General features: G+C 42.6%; 1 long non-coding RNA gene across 1 annotated transcript; it reads right to left on the bottom strand.

The window, feature by feature from the left end:
• Positions 1-2,583: 2,583 nt before the first annotated feature.
• On the bottom strand, positions 2,584-20,121 carry LOC128659279 (uncharacterized). Its single transcript, XR_008402325.1, has 2 exons — positions 20,065-20,121; positions 2,584-2,670 (listed from the first exon to the last, which is right to left on the bottom strand). It is a non-coding gene; the product is annotated as an uncharacterized LOC128659279 (long non-coding RNA).
• Between the last annotated feature and the right edge of the window lie 1,272 nt (positions 20,122-21,393).

Here is a 21,393-nt window from a genome sequence, read left to right as displayed (position 1 = left end):
TCACACATTATATTAGGAATAATAGGGGTAGAATAACTATCTCTTATGTTAGTAGTGCCATTAGTTTTTTCTTTGCTCCTTATCTCAAGAAATAAATTTTCCTAAAAAATGCATTTCCCAGATATGAAACTGACAGTCTGCAAAAGGAAATATACTGAAACCTGAATCATGGCAAATATAAGTACAATACATATATTTAGAACTTTATATAAATACATAAAGTGCTAAACCATAACTGAGAGTGTCTTAAGTAATGAAAACATACTTACCAAAAGACACCAATCCACATATAGCAGATAGCCAAACCAGTACTGAAACGGTTATCAGTAGAGGTAATGGAATATGAGAGTATATCGTCGATCTGAAAAGGGAGGTAGGAGATGAATCTCTACGACCGATAACAGAGAACCTATGAAATAGATCTCCCGTGAGGAAAACTGTTGCATTCAAAAGGTGATTCTCCCTTCACATCCCTCTGACATTCACTGTACTCTGAGAGGAATCGTGCTTCAAAATGCTGAACTTAGAATCCTTAGCACAAACTTACTTCACCGCCTCCATAGGAGGCAAAGTTTGTAAAACTGAATTGTGGGTGTGGTGAGGGGTGTATGTATAGGCATTTTGAGGTTTGGGAAACTTTGCCCCACCTGGTAGGATTGTATATCCCATACGTCACTAGCTCATTGACTCTTGCCAATTACATGAAATCCTGGTCAATAGGATGAATAATATCCTACCCATACTTATACATCTGGACCAGGTGGGGTTTGTGCCATAGAGAGAGGCAAAAGATAACACTGTCAAGGTCCTTCATCTCATGCAATACACCTCAGAACACCAATTTCCTTTCGTACTTCTCTCAACAGACGCTGAAAAAGCTTTATTAGAGTAAATGGCATTTTATCTCCCCCCTTGCAAATTAACAACGGAACCTGACAGCGATGCCCCTATCCCCTCTACTATTTGTGTTATCAATGAAAATACTGGCTATAATATTACATAACAACCCAGATATCCATGGACTCACTATAGGCACCAGTCATCACAAATTAGCATTATATGCTAACGACCTACTATTAACCCTGACTTCTCTGACTCTCTCTCTCTCTGCGGCACAGAGATCCCTTGAGGAATGTGTTTCTTTCTCCAACTACTCGATCAATCTGAGCAATTCAGAAATCCTCCCTATTAACCTCACTAATACAGACATTCAGGCACTTCAACAACAAACCCCATATCTAATCCAACAAAATCCCCTAAAATACTTGGGCATTCATCTCTATAAACCCACAGCTGTTAATAGAGCTGAATTACAAAACCCTCCTTACCACACGTCTGCATTGCTCAATAAAAAGATATCTTGGATAGGTAGAATTGGGGTGGTCAAAATGACAATCCTTCCAAAAATCCTTCCTATACAACTCCTAGAAGCATATCTTCCCAGATTACAAGCCACAGTGAATTCATACATTTGAAAAAAAACATCCAGAATTGCTAAAACCACACTATACCTCCCAAAGAAATCTGGAGGCCTGGGGGTCCCAGATTGAATTAAATACTGTATAGCCGTATTCTTACGGAGGATTATAGATTGGTGTACACTCTCCACAAAGTGAGATAAATCATGGATACCTTTAGAAAACGCTATAACAAAAGTGCCTCAACTAGGTGCATACTGCTGGCAAACTGTATCTAACCAACCAATCTACATTAAAAATTATTTGATCATCAAAGAAACATTTGAGGTCTGATCATGTCTGCTACGTTCATAACATAGCCTCTCTACAATCCCCTCACCACTGAAAATGGCATTATCCAATCCCGACTTCCCGATAGGACTATCTATAACACCATCATTAATAGATAACCTACACAACCTACTACCACTTTACACCTTATTAGATGCACATAAACTAATGCCAAAACAACACTTGGAAAGCCTGAATATCCTACAATTCTCCCACTGGTTCAGATAGCTTCAACTAAGACACTTCTTCGACACTCACAAACTAAAACACTTGATACTTAGAGATCTTACACCCTTTGACAAATGATGTACTCTTGATTCTCCTAACCCACATACCATATCTTTATTATATACACTTCTTATAACACCCACTGAAATTATTCACACAGCAACTATCACTTCATGGCATAAAGAGCTTCTATATATCTTATAACAGAACAAGAATGGTATACCTTATTCTACAAAACCTCAAAATCCCCTCATTCTGCTACCCTTCTAGAAACTAACTACAAGTTTCTTCTTATGTGGTATCTCACTCCACATAGGCTGAAATATATTTCCTGAGGCGTCCGACCGTTGCTGGAGAAAATGTACTGAAATAGGCACGTGCCCCAAATTTGCAAAATTCTGGCAAGATATTAACTCCACCATGAGCACACTCCTAGACCATGATATACCTCTGGATCCTATAATATATATATTTCATGATATTACTAAATTGCCCTTTAAACGCTACAAATTGCTTCTTCAATGTAGCGCTAAGTAAATAATCCCAAAACTGAAAAATGATGCCATCCCCGTTTTAGCCATGTGGATTGAACAGATGAAGCGTAATCTAGCTTTAGAAAGGTACTTTTATTACACCATTGATAAACTTGATTTCTATGCTGAAATGATGTTCTTCTGGGAATCTCACTTTTCACCTAGACAGACCAGACATAACCCGTAATTAATACAACCTTAAGCTTCTATATACCCCCACGAGTCACATTGTTTTCTTTTTTGAGTCTCAAATGTTAAACACACCTGTCAATTAACAAATAACAAACAACAAATTTACCTCTTAAATAACTTAACAAAGTACTAAACACATGCTTAAAATCCTTAAATCTTGCTCCTTCTAATCAATCAAAATCAAGTTAGCATGAATGTCTATGCCCACTTGTCATCTTACCCCAAATTGTTAAAAAAAAGTGTTTTCAATAACAATGGTATACCTGTGCTCTATGGGTGTATGCATGCCGCCATATTGTGACGTGCGTTACACACAGGTACACCAGTCACATGACACACACGCATAGTGTTCTATTATGTATTTGCTGCTTACTTAGAAGGAATCACATCTGCAGCACACGCTCACTGCTGTGATGCATACAACAGCAGCACATGCGATTCTTGCAGAGCGTGTGCTGCAGTGTTTGTGGAGATAATGTTTAAAATGTGACAACACAGCAATACATAAGTTAGTAAATGCACGGCGTCATGAACAGTGTAGCACTATACAAAACATATCTATATTAAAGCTATTTATACCGGTGTGTATTTAGTACCATGGGAAATAACATATAGCATGATGCTACAGCGATTCTATATATTGTAACATGATAAGGATTGTGAAAGCCAGAACTGTAAATCAGGGGGGAGGGGAGCGGACTGTCTCATGCGAGAAAAGGCCACACAGGGATTAATTACACCGGATCCTACTGCCCTGTATATCTGTACACACTGGATTAAGCCTGGTGACCCTGGTGTAAATGTTAGCCAGGAGCTCACTGCAATGTACAAGTCCCCATTCAGTGCCCGAGATCACCTTGACTCCCAGGATTCGCGCACACATACATCCGGCGGTGACATGATGATGGCTGGTGTAGTCTGAAGGGGAGCAAACGATACGAACAAGACAGGACAGAGAGATCACACAGAGCAGTTGTAATCGGCTAAGCTGACGGTGCCTGAAAGGCTGACTGTGCCTGAAAGGCCGGAGCCGGGACAAGGTTGAAAAGAATGTCACTCCACACACTAATGTCACTCCACAAGCCCGCTAACAAAAGGCAGTCTAGTCTGTCACTGCCGGCTTGTGGAGTGACATTAATTTTGTTGACCAAGAGGCGTGGTTCACGACTTCCTTTTCAACCTTGTCCCGGCTCCGGCCTTTCAGGCACCGTCAGCTTAGCCGATTACAACTGCTCTGTGTGATCTCTCTGTCCTGTCTTGTTCGTATCGTTTGCTCCCCTTCAGACTACACCAGCCATCATCATGTCACCGCCGGACGTATGTGTGTGCGAATCCTGGGAGTCAAGGTGATCTCGGGCACTGAATGGGGACTTGTACATTGCAGTGAGCTCCTGGCTAACATTTACACCAGGGTCACCAGGCTTAATCCAGTGTGTACAGATATACAGGGCAGTAGGATCCAGTGTAATTAATCCCTGTGTGGCCTTTTTCTCGCATGAGACAGTCCGCTCCCCTCCTCCCTGATTTACAGTTCTGGCTTTCACAATCCTTATCACGTTACAATATATAGAATCGCTGTAGCATCATGCTATATGTTATTTCCCATGGTACTAAATACACACCGGTATAAATAGCTTTAATATAGATATGTTTTGAATAGTGCTACACTGTTCATGACGCCGTGCATTTACTAACTTATGTATTGCTGTGTTTTCACATTTTAAACATTATCTCCACAAACACTGCAGCACACGCTCTGCAAGAATCACATGTGCTGCTGTTGTATGCATCACAGCAGTGAGCGTGTGCTGCAGATGTGATTCCTTCTAAGTAAGCAGCAAATACATAATAGAACACTATGCGTGCGTGTCATGTGACTGGTGTACCTGTGTGTAATGCACGTCACAATATGGCGGCATGCATACAACCATAGAGCACACAGAAGCACAGGTATACCATTGTTATTGAAAACACTTTTTTTGAACAATTTGGGGTAAGATGACAAGTGGGCATAGACATTCATGCTAACTTGATTTTGATTGATTAGAAGGAGCAAGATTTAAGGATTTTAACAGGCAGGTGTTAAGTGTCCCTTTAATCTTGTACATGATTTACCCACCTATGACCCAGTTACCCCTTCCCTCCCCCTCTCCTTACCCATAATTTCTTATATATTGGAAAAAAATGTTTTAACTTCACAATTGGTCTATTTATTACTTACTGCATCATCAGTTTGAAGCCTTCAATATGGACTTTAAAATGAGGCATTCTAAAAGGACTTTCCAAAGGACCACAGCAGCGCTAGAGCTAACTTGGCAATTGCAAAGTAGCTACAATGGTATAGATTATAGACCAAGACACAAACATGTTGTAAATTATTTATTTTACAGGTAGCCCTCAGTTTACGCCGGGGTTAGGTTCCAGAAGGAATGGTTGTAAATCGAAACCGTTGTAAATTGAAACCCAGTTTATAATGTAAGTCAATGGGAAGTGAGGGAGATAGGTTCCAGGTCCCTCTCAAAATTGTCATAAGTAACACCTAATACATTATTTTTAAAGCTTTGAAATTAAGACTTTAAATGCTAAACAGCATTATAAACCTAATAAAATTAGCCCACAGCACAGAATATATAATTAAACTAAGTTAAATGAGCAAAAACATTTGCTAAACAGCATTATAAACCTAATGAAATAATCACACAACACAGACTTCACTTGCATTTTTCTGCAAACAGTTCTTTCTATGAATTCCAATCTGGACTGATTTATAAACAGGAAGATCTTGTTCCTTTGAAATCTGCTTGATAGCTCAGGTCTGGTTAAACTGATTAATTTCAGCTTGCTTGGCTTTGCTGCAACACAAGCGGACAGCTCCACCTACTGGCTATTTTAATAAATGCACTGCTCCTCAATGCTTTTCAATAGCAGTCACATGACTGGAAAAAAAGGTTGTTATTCTGAAACGGTGTAAATTGAACCGTTGTAAAACGAGGGCCACCTGTATTTGTTAAACTTTGACATAAAAAAAAGATTGGGAAAAAATAAAAAATTTGCACTGAGCAAAATAGTTAGAGAGAAAATGAACCCTAGCAAAATAACTGTGGCTAAAAATAATAAAAAAAACTTTTTGGGGTAATTTTTTACCCCAATGTGGTGTTTTTAAATGTCATAAGTCTAGATGTAGCATGTGTAAATTTGTAAAAAAAATGGTACTAAGAATTTTCAGTCGAATTTTACAGGTGAACAATTTGCTATAAAGAAATGTCTTACATGTGAATCCACTTATGTCATCTATTTAGTACAGTGTATGTGTGGGGTCCAGTATGTAGGGCGCACGAGCCGTAAGGTCAAGAGACGCTGGAGTGAACACATCCACAATGTTAAAAGGAAATGTTTTTAAACCTAGTGTTTCAAGGCACTGTACTCATGTTCACAGAGGAAGTTCCAAAACACTCTCCATTCTGCCCATTGAACAAATATCCAGAAATACTCACAATGCCTTATTGCTACTCAAACGTAGAGAAACTTTCTGGATCCATAAATTATATACTTTGATACCAAAGGGCTTCAATGAATGTGTTGATCTGGCAGCCTTTGATTTATAATCCTTGAGTTGTTGATCACTTTCATTATTATATATTAGTAATGTCCCCACATAGTATTATTATTCTCTCACACTAATTCACTAGTTTATTCTCATGTCCATCACAATATAGTATGTGTCTCATACAAATATACACTATTATATTTATATTATATTTTTCCCCAAGGTAGTTATTTTATTTATTAACTTTTCCATCAACACTCAATCTGACACTGCTATCTTTCACAAAGTGCACTCTGATATCACATAATGAAATAATAATGTTCAAGATTTTATTAATGTATTACATTTTGGCCATAACAGTTAGTATCTTAGATCCATATCACAAATCAGATCAATTGTACTTCAATTCTGCAATATTCTTTCCGGATTTTCCTATTATTCCCAATTTGTTCTTTTTTATATATAAATCACATATCCTTTTTATTTCTCAGACAAATTAATCCTTACCACACATAACAATTGTACACATGTTAATAGGCTATTTACAGCCTTTCCCCCATCTCACATTCGTCAATGTTTCTCAGCCTCTCTGGCACACAGCCTTTAGGAGAACACACCAGCGAGAGAGTTGTAGGCATTGACGATGCCCCAATAATATCAAGCCAGCATGGATAGGACCACCTACCAGCGTCTTCTTTTCTTTGACCATCGATCGCGTCATCTAGGGGGAGTTTTTTTTTTCTATCTAGTGACGTTTTTGTTTTATAACCTATCACCGAAGGATTGTGTTCTCACACCCACACAACGTAGATTTCACTGCCTTTTTATGCTTTATTTTTCTAGTTAGTACCATAATGACTTTACATTATACGGATTCAATATTTTGGACACTCGTGGTTTTCAATAATAATGATTAAATTGATGCCCTGCACTACATATCAGTAACCCAAAAGTCTATGTATTTTTCCCTAAAATGATTAAATTCATCTGCATTGTATTCAACTGACCATATGGGGAACTATTTTTGTGCTAAGCATATTTGGAGTGGCAATGAACCTATATATTTTTATATGTTAATATGATCCCTATGTAGATGTTTATGTGTATATATACTTTTTTAATTTTCTGTAACTTACACTTTGAACATATACAGGAGTCCATCTGGGGTGCTTTTTGCTAGCAAATTTATGAAGTTATAATGTGTTGCTACATCACATTTTCTGCTGATTAATGGATTAGATTCTCTATGTTATATATATATTTTTTTTTTTTTATGTTTACGGAATGTTTATACTGGTTGCTATGATACATGTGATTGGTTCACACACACCCCTCCAGGTGGTGGTTTTCTCTCAATGTGATGTATTTGGAATGGTCATGCTGGTTGCTATGATACATGTAATTGTTTCACACACACCCCCCTCCAGGTGGTGCTTTTTGTATATGATTAATTTGATGCTATGTATAGCAAGTGTTTTTAACCTTTTGTATTAAGCCTGATGAAACAGTCACTGGTTAACTAAGAAACGCGTTGCTTGTTTTTATACTTATTTTAATATAGTCAGTTTTGCACTTCTTGCCTTTATACCATTTATTCGGCGGCACACCTGACTTTTGGTGGATTATATGCTGGGATATCGTATCCTGCTATTTTGGAGTTCGAGCCACACTGGAGGTCAGTCTGCTGGGTGACTGTTAGATTCCAGCCTGCTCAACTTGCACCAAGAGGGGTGCTTCATTAAATGTGAGTGTAATTTCTTACACATTATCTCACAATATATACAGTGCTAGGCCATGTGGTGCTTCTGTTCTTTTATATTCTCTTCAGTACTGAAATATATCAGCAGAGGTTATGGAATAGGAGTATATTGTAGATCCATAAAGGGAGGCAAAAGACAAATCCCTGTGACCAATTATAGAGGGTTTATGAAAAACATCCCATAAGGTGAAAAAAAGAATCACAAACCATACCCCATATACATTCCTCTGACAAGGACTGTACTCTGAGGGAAAACCAGGCCCAATATAGAGTGAAAACCCCTCTCTCAACCACCTCTAGCGGAGACAAAGTAAAGACTAAAGTATGTGAGAGGTTGGAGGGGTTACATAGAGCTCTTGGGGTTTGGGAATCTTTGCCTCTTCCTAGTGGAAAAGAAGAGTAATTCCCAAGAGTAATGGATTGTGGACTTTCGCCACCTGTATGAAAGAAGGAAAGAAAGATTACTACGAGCCATTTGTAGATGTCCTAATATGACTTTTCAAGAGTGCCCTAAATGCCAAGATACACGTGGCATTCAGATGGTTAATGAGTGGTGAAGATGGATATGGATTATAATAAGATAATGTTACACATTACTAAATAAGTATTTCTCTTCCACAGTGAACAAAGGAGCTAATAAAAAGAAACATAAATTATGCTTACCTGATAATTTCATTTCCATTTGTGGGAGGACAGTCCACTGCTTCATTCATTATTTGTAGGAATTAAGAACCTGGCCACCAGGAGAAGGCAAAGACACCCCAGCCAAAGGCTTTAATACCTCCCTCACTCCCCTCATCCCCCAATCATTCTGCCAAGAGAACAAGGAACAGTAGGAGAAATATCAGGGTATAAACAGTGCCAGAAGAATAAAATTAAATTTAGGTCCGCCCACCGGAGAAATGGGCAGGAGCAGTGGACTCTCCTCCTACAGATGGAAATGAAATTATCAGCTAAGCATAATTTATGTTTTCCACATTAATGGGAGGAGAGTCCACTGCTTCATTCATTACTTGTGGGAACGAATACGCAAGCTCTAGAGGACACTGAATTAAGAAAACGGGAGTTAAAAGGAGGCAGACCCTAAACTGAGGGCACCACAGTCTGCAGAACCTTTCTCTAAAAGCTGCTTCCGCCAAAGCAAAAACATCAAATTTGTAAAATTTTGCAAAAGTATGTAAAGAATACCAAGTCCCTGTCTTACAAATCTGCTCCATAGAAGCCTCATTCTTAAAGGCTCAAGAAGAGGCCACAGCCCTAGTTGAATGAGCCATAATCCTCTGAGGAGGCTTATGTCCCGCTGTCTCATAGGCCAGACGGATCATCCTCCTCAACCAAAAAGACAGTGAAGTGGAAGAGGCCCTCTGCCCCCTGCGCTTCCCTGAATACACAACAAATAAAGACGAAGTCTGTCTGAATTCCTTTGTGGCCTGAAGTTAAAACTTCAAGGCTCAAACCACGTCCAAATTATGAAGCAACCTTTCCTTTGACGAAGAAGGGTAAGGACACAAGGAAGGAACTACTATTTCCTGATACGATTCGACACGACCTTGGGAAGAAAACCCAATCCAGTGCGAAAAACAGCCTTAGCGTGAAAAAACAGGTAAGGAGGCTCACATTGCAAGGCCGCTAACTCAGAAACTTTGCGAGCTGATGCAATAGCCAGTAGGAATAGAACTTTCCAGGAAAGAAGAAGTTTAATGTCAAACGCATGCATAGGCGCAAATGGAGCCCTCTGCAAAATCTTAAGAACCAAATTTAAGCTCCAAGAAGGAGCAGAATTTCTAAAGACAGGTCTGATCCTAGACAGAGCCTGAACAAAGGACTCAATATCAGGAAGCTCCACTAGCTTCTTGTGTAAAAGTACAGATAAAGCCGAAATCTGAGCCTTTAAGGAACTGGCAGCAAGACCCTTATCCAGTCCATCCTGGAGAAAGGCCAGAATCCTGGATACCCTATCCTTGTGCTAGGGATATCCACGTTTCTCACACCAGGACAAGTAGGTCCTCCACACCTTATAATAGATGCGCTGAGTGACCGGCTTTCTGGCCTGAATGAGAGTATCAATTACTCTCTCCAAAATCCTCTCTTGGCTAAGACTAGGCATTCAATCTTCACTCAGTAAGCCTCAGAGAATCGAGATTTTGGTGTAGAAATGGACCCTGAACCAGCAGATCTCTGCGACAGGGTAGCCTCCATGGAGGAGACAATGACATCCCCATCAGATCCCCAAACCACGTCCTCCACAGCCACAACGGAGCAATCAGAATAGCCAAAGCTTGTTCCTGCTTGATGCGGGCCACTACACGAGGTAGAAGTGGCACCTATCAGCTCCGCCTGGGGATCCCTGGACTGCGACCTGTATCTGGGTAGCTTGAAGTTGAGTCTGGACGCCATGAGATCTATCTCTGGCGTCCCCCATCTGTTGCAGATCTCTGCGAACACCTCGGGATGGAGAGACCATTCACCTGGATGAAACAATTGTCTGCTGAGAAAATCTGCTTCCCAGTTGTCCACACCCGGAATGTGGATCGCTGAGAGCAAACAATTGTGGATCTCTGCCCATTCCAGAATCCGAGATACTTCCCTCATGGCTAGGGAGCTTATTGTTCCCCCCTGATGGTTTATGTAAGCCACCAAGGTAATGTTGTCCGACTGGAACCTGATGAATCAGGACGACCCCAGGGGGGCAAAGCCCTCAGAGTGTTGAATATCGCCCGGAGTTCAGGAATATTTATTGGTAGACTCGACTCCTCTCGAGTCCACCTGCCCTGTGCCTTTCTGGCACCCCAAACAGCTCTCCATCCTGATAGACTTGCGTTTGTGGTCATAATCTCCCAAGATGGTCTCAGGAAGGATGTCCCCTGGGACAGTTGTCCCGGACAGATCCACCAAGAGAGAAATTCCCTCGTTCGGATGTCCATAGATATCTGTTGGGATAGATCTGAGTGATCGCAGTTCCATTGTCTCAACATGCACAGCTGAAGAGGCCTGAGATGGAACCTGGCATATGGAATGACATCTATGCTGAATACCATGAGCCCAATCACCTCCATACACCTGGCTACAGATGTCCTTGAGGAGGTCTGAAGGGCAAGACAGCTGGATGCAATCTTGCAACGTCTCTGGTCTGTTAAGAATATCTTCATGGATAAGGAATCTATTATCGTACCCAGGAATTTCACCCTGTTGCTGGGAACCAGAGAACTCCTTCCTTAGTTTATCTTACATTCGTGGGATCGAAGGAGAAAGAGAAGAGCCCTCGAGTGTTCCTCCACAAGACTGAAGGACGGAGCCTGGACCAGGATATTGTCCAGATAAGCAGCCACTGCAATACCTCTGGCTCTCGCCACCGCGAGAAGTGCTCTCAGAACCTTCGTAAAGACTCTTGGGGCAGTCGCCAGACCGAAAGGTAGGGCCACAAACTGGAAGTGTTGGTCCAGAAAAGCAAACCTTAGGAACCTGAAGTGATCCCTGTGTATTGGAACATGAAGGTAAGCTCCTTCAAATCTATTGTTGTCATGAATTGTCCCTCTTGAACAATGGGCAGAATCGACCTGATCGTCTCCATTTTGAAGATGGGAATGACAGAAACTTGTTTAGACACTTTAGGTCCAGAATCGGGCGAAATGTGCCCTCCTTCTTTGGGACCACGGAAAGGTTTGAATAATACCCCAGACCTCTTTCTGCTAGAGAAACTGGGACGATTACTTTGAGAGAGGAGAGATCCCTCACGCATCCTAGGAAGGAATCCCTCTTCTCTGGATTTGAGGATAAGTTTGACAAGAGGAATCTGCCTCTGGGCGGATGAGTCTTGAATCCTATCCTGTAGCCCTGGGCTATGACCTCCAGAAGCCAGAGCCCCTTCATGCCGATTTTGTCTCAGCAAGCTTCTTGCTCTGCTTGGATTTGTTCCAAGAGTGATCTGGTTTCCAAGATCCCTTGGACTTGAGAATTGTCCAAATAAAAGGGACGAACAGTAGACCCCATAGGCTTATTCTTCTTATCCTGCGGTAGGAAAGCACCCTTGCCACCCGTCACCGTGGATATGATAGAGTCCAGGCCTGGACCAAAAAGAACCTTCCCTTTAAATGGGAGGGAAAGTAATCTAGACTTGGAAGTCATGTCAGCGGACCATGACTTTAACCACAGAGCCCTACGGGCTAGAACAGAAAAACTGCATGTCTTGGCGTTCAGGCGAATAATCTGCATATTTGCATCACAGATGAATGAATGAGCTACCCTTAAGGTCTTAATTCGTTCTTGTATCTCTTTGAGGGGAGTCTTCACCTTGACCATAGCAGATAGAACGTCGCACCAATAGGTAGCTGCTCCAGGCACTGCAGCAACTGCTGCTGCCGGTTGAAAAACAAACCCCGTGAGTTGGAACATCTTCCTCAACATGGACTCCAATTTTTTGTATCCATGGGCTCCTTGAACGAAGAGCTATCTTTGAGCAGGATAGTTGTTCGCTTAGCACCAGGAGATAGCTCAAGCTGCGAGTCCGGAACGTGGAATAGCTTTTTAAAAGAAGTTTCTCCCCTTCATTCTTAATAATATTAGCCATTTTAATGGGGACTGGGAAAGCCTGAGGCACCAACCTGTCCTCATAAACCCTATCTAGTTTAGGGATCGAAGATTCCTCCAGCAGTTTCGGTTAAGGAACCTCCAACGTAGCAAGTACCTCTTTCAGCAAAAAGCGCAAATGCCCCATCTTAAATTTAAAATCTGGCTCCTCCGCAGATGTAGGTCTAGAAGTCACCGATTCCAACCCAGAAAAAATGTCCTCTGAAGAGACGGATTCGTCTTCATCGGTGGATAATCTGTCAGAGACTTCCAGTGGAAATGACCCCCGGGACAGATAGCTATGTATCACCTTTCGCTTGTGCTTAGCAGGGAGTGGTAAGGCATTGAAGGCAGCAGAAACCGCCGTTTGTAACTGATCAGCGAAATCTGGTGGCCAAAGGGCCCCTCCCACAGGAGGATTAGTAGTGCCCTGGGGAGCTGAATGTGTAATCGGAGATGAGTGTAGGTAACACACCTCGCGGGTCGGAGAACCCTCAGAGGGGGATGGCTCAGTTGTACTAAATATCTTATTCTTTTTAGATATTGCAATTTTATCAAAGCATGTTGTTCTACTAATCCTTCTGAGGGCCGCCAGATTTCGCTGATCAGTTACAAACGGTGGCTTCTGCTTCAATTTCCTTCAATGCCTTACCACACCCTGCTAAGCGCAAGCGAAAGGTGATACATAGCTATCCGTCTCAGGGGTCATCTACTCCGCTGGATGTCTCTGACAGATTATCCGCTGGCAGCGGATGGCAGCGTTATAGGGCAGCGCTATAGAGGGTTAAATAACACAACTTTTGTTGCGTTCTTTACTTTCCCTATAGTGCTCAAAACTTGTAATCTAGGTGAGTGTTGGTTAACCTCCCAGTTGCTCTCTCAAAAATATGTACTTTACACACGAAAAAGGCTTTTCTGTTGAAAAGGCGTGCATGGCTGCAGACTTTTTTTAAATATCTTCATTTATTGGGGACCCATACGGGTGCATCACAACAAGAAACAACAATACAGGGAGTGCAGAATTATTAGGCAAATGAGTATTTTGACCACATCATCCTCTTTATGCATGTTGTCTTACTCCAAGCTGTATAGGCTCGAAAGCCTACTACCAATTAAGCATATTAGGTGATGTGCATCTCTCTAATGAGAAGGGGTGTGGTCTAATGACATCAACACCCTATATCAGGTGTGCATAATTATTAGGCAACTTCCTTTCCTTTGGCAAAATGGGTCAAAAGAAGGACTTGACAGGCTCAGAAAAGTAAAAAATAGTGAGATATCTTGCAGAGGGATGCAGCACTCTTAAAATTGCAAAGCTTCTGAAGCGTAATCATCGAACAATCAAGCGTTTCATTCAAAATAGTCAACAGGGTCGCAAGAAGCGTGTGGAAAAACCAAGTCGCAAAATAACTGCCCATGAACTGAGAAAAGTCAAGCGTGCAGCTGCCAAGATGCCACTTGCCACCAGTTTGGTCATATTTCACTGGAGTGCCCAAAAGCACAAGGTGTGCAATACTCAGAGACATGGCCAAGGTAAGAAAGGCTGAAAGACGACCACCACTGAACAAGACACACAAGCTGAAACGTCAAGACTGGGCCAAGAAATATCTCAAGACTGATTTTTCTAAGGTTTTATGGACTGATGAAATGAGAGTGAGTCTTGATGGGCCAGATGAATGGGCCCGTGGCTGGATTGGTAAAGGGCAGAGAGCTCCAGTTCGACTCAGACGCCAGCAAGGTGGAGGTGGAGTACTGGTTTGGGCTGGTATCATCAAAGATGAGCTTGTGGGGCCTTTTCAGGTTGAAGATGGAGTCAAGCTCAACTCCCAGTCCTACTGCCAGTTTCTGGAAGACACCTTCTTCAAGCCGTGGTACAGGAAGAAGTCTGCATCCTTCAAGAAAAACATGATTTTCATGCAGGACAATGCTCCATCACACGCGTCCAAGTACTCCACAGCGTGGCTGGCAAGAAAGGGTATAAAAGAAGAAAATCTAATGACATGGCCTCCTTGTTCACCTGATCTGAACCCCATTGAGAACCTGTGGTCCATCATCATATGTGAGATATACAAGGAGGGAAAACAGTACACCTCTCTGAACAGTGTCTGGGAGGCTGTGGTTGCTGCTGCACGCAATGTTGCTGGTGAACAGATCAAAACACTGACAGAATCCATGGATGGCAGGCTTTTGAGTGTCCTTGCAAAGAAAGGTGGCTATATTGGTCACTGATTTGTTTTTGTTTTGTTTTTGAATGTCAGAAATGTATATTTGTGAATGTTGAGATGTTATATTGGTTTCACTGGTAAAAATAAATAATTGAAATGGGTATATATTTGTTTTTTGTTAAGTTGCCTAATAATTATGCACAGTAATATTCACCTGCAGACACAGATATCCCCCTAAAATAGCTATAACCAAAAACAAACTAAAAACTACTTCTAAAACTATTCAGCTTTGATATTAATGAGTTTTTTGGGTTCATTGAGAACATGGTTGTTGTTCAATAATAAAATTAATCCTCAAAAATACAACTTGCCTAATAATTCTGCACTCCCTGTATACATGTAGCAATAGTTCACATAAGATATGTACAAGTCAATTATATTCCTGAAGCGACTAACACCCGACCGAGCATTTTTAACTTTTCTGGAATAACCAGGGATGAGGAAGAGGGAAAAAGGAGGGGGAGGGAGGAAGGGGAGGAAGCAATAATGAGAACTACAATTCAAGTTACATAAAACAGTATCCTGGTACAAATCTTGCATCCTGAGGTGCGTGCAGGTTAATCTACCTGGAGTTATAGAATTAGGGTGGGGAGGGGGAGGGAGGAGGAAGAGGAAGGGAAGGGAAGAGGGGGGGGTAATGGTAATGTTCAACCAGGGACGGGGAAGGGGGGGGAGAGGGAGGGGAAGGGGGGAAATAATTAGGGAGGGGGGGAGTCGCAACGTCAACAAGAATCACAATTTCAATTACACAGAACGGTGTCTTGGGACTGATCTTACATCCTAAGATATGTGCAGGTTAATTACACACCTGGAATTGGAAGGAGAGGGAAAGGGAAGGAAAAAGGGGGGGGGACCTGGAATCAGGGCAGATGGGGGGGAGATTAAGGTAAGAGAGACATTTTCCATTCTTACAAGTAAACTTTAGCTAGGTTTCAAACAATCAGGGTGATACAGCAATGTAGCCAAACTCGACTCACAAAGATGTGAGTAGTGGAAAATCTTGGAGTTGCTGAAAAGTTGAAGTTGGATAGGAGGAGACACCCGGTCCACCCTGTGTGGAGCATGGTAAGGCTCTTTGTGCATGATGGCCTCTTGATGTGCAAAGAGAGGGAAGGGGGAAAGGGTAAGCGATGGGAAGGGAGGGGTTAGGCAGCGCCTGGGTTGCCTGAGGGCCAGTTTCCTTTCAGTCTCTCTGTCATGAGATACGAGCTGTTAGCAAAGGGAGATAGTATCTGTGTGCAGATGTTAGTAGGTAGGGACAGTAGGTAAGGTCGCCATTATGTGCAGAAAGCTTTGATTCTTCTCTCTAGGTCCCCTTTAACATCTGCCTGTTCGACTAGTAGTTGCGCATGTAGGGAGCTAGTGAATTGTGATATGTGTGGTGGCTTGCTCGAAACCCATTGTTTTAAGATCAGTTTTCTAGCTAATAGGATGACGGTGTTCAGAAAGCGGTCCTGTGGAGTGCTTTGTGTGTGTCCCCTAAGAAAGAAAGCATCCTGAACTGTTAACTCTATGATTGTACCACAGATCTTTGTCAGCCAGTGTTGGATTCTTCCCCAGTATTGAGCTATTTTGGGGCAGTTCCAGAACAGGTGCATGGTGTCTGGGTCAGGTGAGGAGCATCTAAGGCAAGCATCTGATGCATCTGGGACCCACTTGGTTCGTAAGTGAGGGGTGATATAACTTAAGTGTATAAATCTAAGATGCTTTTCCCTGTATGACATAGCAAGAGTACAACCAGCTGCAAGTCTAAAACTGTCTGAGATAGTGCCCTCACTGACCTCAACGCCAACATTGTTCCTCCATTTAGCACTCAAGTTCTGAAGGACCTCAGTTGATTTTTGCTCCATGATTAAACCATAAATGTATGAGATAGAGTGTAGTCCTTGTTTGGTCAAGGAGCAGATAGTGTCTATCGGAGTGGTGTTTCCCCCACAGAGCCCGTCAGATAGTAACTTGTGAGCATAGTGGGTGGCTTGGAGGTACGCAAATGTGCTGTGTCTAGGAAGATCAAATCTTTCTTGTAGGTTCGCTAACAGGAATGGTTTGTTCGTGAGGGGATCTATTAGCTGTGAGATTGCGGTTAGGCCCTTTTCCCCCCATATTGCAAAGATTCGGGTGGTCATACCCGGAAGGAAAGTAGGGTTGCCCTGTAATGGAAGATGTTTAGTTATTTCACTGGGAAGTTTCCACCACCTACATAACTTTTTCCAGGCTCTACGCGGATCCTTAAATAAGATGTTGTCTTTTATTTTGGCGGGGAGAGTATGCAGGGGGGCATGGGGGAGGAATGCCAAGTGGAGTGGGTGAGCTAAGGACTTCTCAAGGTTTTCATTGTTAAAGACTGATGTGCGTGCAAGCCAAAGACTAACTTTGCTAACGTCGCCCAATTGTACCACTCAACGTTCAGGAGTTTCAGTCCCCCTTTGTCGTTCGGCAAGGCCAATTTCGTTCTGCTGATTCTGTGTTTCCTAGAGTTCCACACAAAGGTGCCAAAGGCACTAGTAATACTCCCCAGGTCTTTCCGTGTTAGTAAAAAGGGAAGTAGTTGCAGAAGGTATAATAATTTGGGCATTGCTATCATTTTGATTAGGCTCACTCGACCCGACAAGGAGATTGGTAATTTAGCCCAGCTCGTGAGTAGTGAGCAGATCTGAGCGATCACGGGCGGTATGTTCAGTCTATAGATTAGATGTGGGTTGACATGCAAGCGAAGGCCTAGATATTTGAATGAGCCATCTGTGACCCTAAGCTTGGTTAATAATGGCGTAGGTGGGTGTGTTTTAGTGAGATATGTCAGTTCCGACTTTTCCAAATTTACTTTGTAACCTGAAATGCCTCCAAACTGGTGGAATATGGAAGCCAGCTTGGGTATGGTGGCGTTTGGGTCGGATACATATAGGAGCAGGTCGTCAGCGTACAATGACAAGTGCATTGAATGGGACCCTATCTTTATTGCCGGTATCGTATTTCTTATATATATGGCTAAAGGTTCTATGGCTAGATTGAACAAGAGAGGGGATAAAGGGCATCCCTGCCTAGGGATGTCCAGGGAGAAGGGGTGGGACACCGTGCCGTTCACTATGATTGAGGTGCGTGGGTTATGGTATAATTTCCGAATGAGACTATGGAAGTTCCCAGTTATGCCAAATTTTTCCAGGGTGGTCAAGAGGTGGTCCCACTCCACTTTGTCGAATGCTTTTTCCGCGTCGACAGAGAGAAGGCACGCCTCCTGCGGAGTGTTAATGATGTTTTGGCCCCCATTGCCATCCCAGTGTTCCTCCCGCCAGTAGTAGTCTATGACCGCCAGTGTCTTGCGTATGTTGGCAACCGAAGAGCGATGTTTCATGAAACCTGTTTGGTCCTTATGAATGACCGTGCCTAGGACTGTCGCCAGTCTACCCGCCAAAATGGCAGTGAAGAGTTTGTATTCATTGTTAAAAAGTGCTATTGGTCTATAGGAGGCTGGGTTCGTTGGGTCCCTGTCTGGCTTTAGAATTTGGCACATGAGAGCATCAGTAAAGTCAGCTGGGGGTGTCAGTGAGCCCTGCAGGTAACCCGTGAATGTCTGTGCTAGTAGGGGGCTAAGTTCCGTCTGTAGCAGCTTATAATATTCAATTGGCAGCCTGTCGGGACCTGGTGCTTTACCCATTTTGGCCACTTTGATTGCTTTCATGACTTCCGATGCGTGAATCGGAGCATTTAGGTGTTCTAAGTGTTCTCTACTGAGGGTTGGGGGATCAATCCTGTCCCAAAAGCGGTCTTTGTCATGTTTCGTACATGGTTGGGCTGTGTAGAGTGTGGAGTAAAAATTTAGGAATTCAGTTGTAATTGATTCAGTATCTGAGAGGAGTACCCCTTGTGCTTGGATGGAGGGAATGATTGATTTGGGGTTGGTCAATTTTACCATGTTGGCTAGTAGTCTCCCTGTCCTATCCCCGAATCTATAGAACTTGCCTTTTCTGTGTGTTTGGAAGAGATGGTCCTGTTGGGCCAAGGCATCCTCCTTTAGCTTCTTCTTTTCATAGTAATTGCGTCTATGTTTAGGGGAAGGGTGGGCTAGGTATTGGTTGTATGCGGTTGTGACTTCTGCAGTGGTAATGGTTTCTACCTTTTTTTGTTTGGCATTGTAATGTGCGGTGAAGCTGGTGATCTGACCTCTCATAACTGCCTTAGATGCTCCCCAAAACACCCCCGGGTTGTTAAAGTGCTGGGTGTTGAAGCTGCGATATTCCTCCCAGTGGGTTTTTAAGTGTTGTCTGAAGTCAATGTTGTGATACAGGTAGGTAGGGAATCTCCAGTTCCCGAAAGTAGGGGTGTTGAGTCGAGGGCCGAGTTGAAGCCATATGGGCGCATGGTCTGATATTATTATGTCTGAGATGTCCGTTAGCGGGATCTGTGTGTGTAGCTGTTGGGAGCATAAAAAGTAGTCGATATGTGAGAGTGTCTTGAGCATTTTAGAAACACATATGAAGTCTCTCCTGGTCGGGTGGCGTGAGCGCCATGGGTCCATAAGATGTAATGCTGTTTTGAAGGCAGCAATGATTGCCGTCTCCTTTTTTAGTTTTTTAGCCTGACATTTCTCTTGTCTTTTTGTATGTTTGTCTGCCCTGCGGTCCAATGGTAAGTCTTGGGCTAAGTTGAAGTCGCCTCCCAACAGTAATGGTTTGTAAGCATGAGAGGTCAGGATAGTCTGAAGGGCGTGCCAGAATTGAGGGTTCAATTGGTTAGGGCCGTAGACATTGCCTATGATGTATGTTTGATTGTCAAGATGCAGGCTAGCTATGATGTATCTGCCTCCTTGATCTATTGTAATAGGATTAATTTGGACTGATAACCCCTTTCTGACTAATATTGCCACTCCCCTTTTGCGTCCCCTAGTGGGAGTGTAGAAGACTTTGCCTACCCATCTGCATTGTAGTTTCTCATGCTCTACTTGCGTAAGGTGTGTCTCTTGTAAAAGAGCAATGTCTGTTTGAAGACGTTGCAGGTGTTGTAGAACTATGCTGCGTTTGGCCGGGGAGGTGATACCTCCCACGTTCCAGGACACTATCTTAAGCGGGTGTGTCATATTGTGGAGAGATGAGGGGTAAATTTAAATGATATCCTGTAATGGGTGTATGGAGTTTGAGTCTGTGCTGTCCCAAGTCCCCAGAGTGAGACGTGGTGAATTTGACATGCAGTATGGTCAAAGGTAGACAGATAGGGTTGGTAGGGTTAGGGATATGTATCTGAGGTGTATGTGACTGGTATGGCAGTAACTTACATTCCATGAAATCCACATTCAAGTAGCTGGGCGGGATCCGGGTTTTCCTCCTGTAGACAAATGAGACAAGAAAACACAGTTGAAAACGTTTGGCAACATTGCTTATAACATAACATACGGTATGGGGGAGATAGAGAGGGAAGGGGGAAAGAGGGGAGCGCCAACAAGACAGTATAGGAATGTGTAAATCTCCAGCGCCAATGAGTAATACTACTCTAGCTCCTATATGCAAGATCTCTTGACCAGATCATATAAAATAACAGAAAATAGTAGCTAAAAGGAGCGCTGAGAAAACCTATAATAGGAGTCTCGGCTGGGTAGAGTCAAAGGGGGTTCCAATAAATACTATATGAACCAAACTTAAAAAATGTACATATTTATTATAGCGAAAAAATATATCAAAAATATAAAAATGCAATGATATTAAGCATTAGCAAATCCTATATTCCATTATACCCTGATCAAATGTTCAAAGTGGTCTAAGTTACATTTGGTTTCAAGGATGTTAATCACAAGAGTTTGATAAACAGTGAACAGAGGTGAAAAAATACAAAATGAAAAAATGCAATTGCTCAAAAGACAAAAAAGGTAAAAAAGTGAAAAATTGAGATAGGTGTACACCTTCTAAAATCTTAGTGCAATTATTCCATGGCGGGAGAGTGGGGGGAAACACAGAGGGCAGATGGGAACTTAACAGTAGTCCCAAAATGGACACCAACATGTGCATACTCAAAACTGCCTTAGCAGTAACAAACAAGATTGAAATAAGTAAGGACAGATACTTAGACTGTAGGTTAAACAGCGGCAACAATAAAAGTCCCTGTATCTTTGTGTCCATTGCACCAAATGGGCAGGATAAGATGGTGGACATGATCTACATGCTTTCTTCAACCCTCTCCACTGCGGTTTTCAGCGTCCAAGAATTCCTGCAACTGCTGTGGGTTCTGGAAGAACTTGGGGCCTCCGGGCGTTGTCAGCCTCAGCTTGGCAGGGTAGAGTAGTGAGGCTTGCCGACCCATAGAGTGCAGTTTGGAGCAGAGGGGGGCAAATTCCTTCCGTTTTCTAGCCACTTCGGCGGAGAAGTCCTGGAAGATTAAGAGCCTATGGCCCTCGAAGTGTAGATCAGTTTGGGATCTGTATGCCTTTAGGACCGCCATCTTCTCCTGGTATCTGAGTAACTTAAATATAACTTGTCTTGGCCTCCGATTAGAGTTAGCAGGTGAAAGTTCTGGGCCTATTCTGTGCGCCCGTTCTATGTCTAGAGACATTGTTTCCTGATCCATTTTTAACAACTTAGGTAGTGTGTAAGCTGTGAACTCCACAAGATCC

This window comes from Bombina bombina, chromosome 5 (assembly GCF_027579735.1).
Source record: "Bombina bombina isolate aBomBom1 chromosome 5, aBomBom1.pri, whole genome shotgun sequence".
Lineage (NCBI taxonomy): Eukaryota > Metazoa > Chordata > Amphibia > Anura > Bombinatoridae > Bombina > Bombina bombina.
Note: the sequence above shows the minus strand (reverse complement) of the source record. Positions and strands in the feature narration are given on the sequence as shown.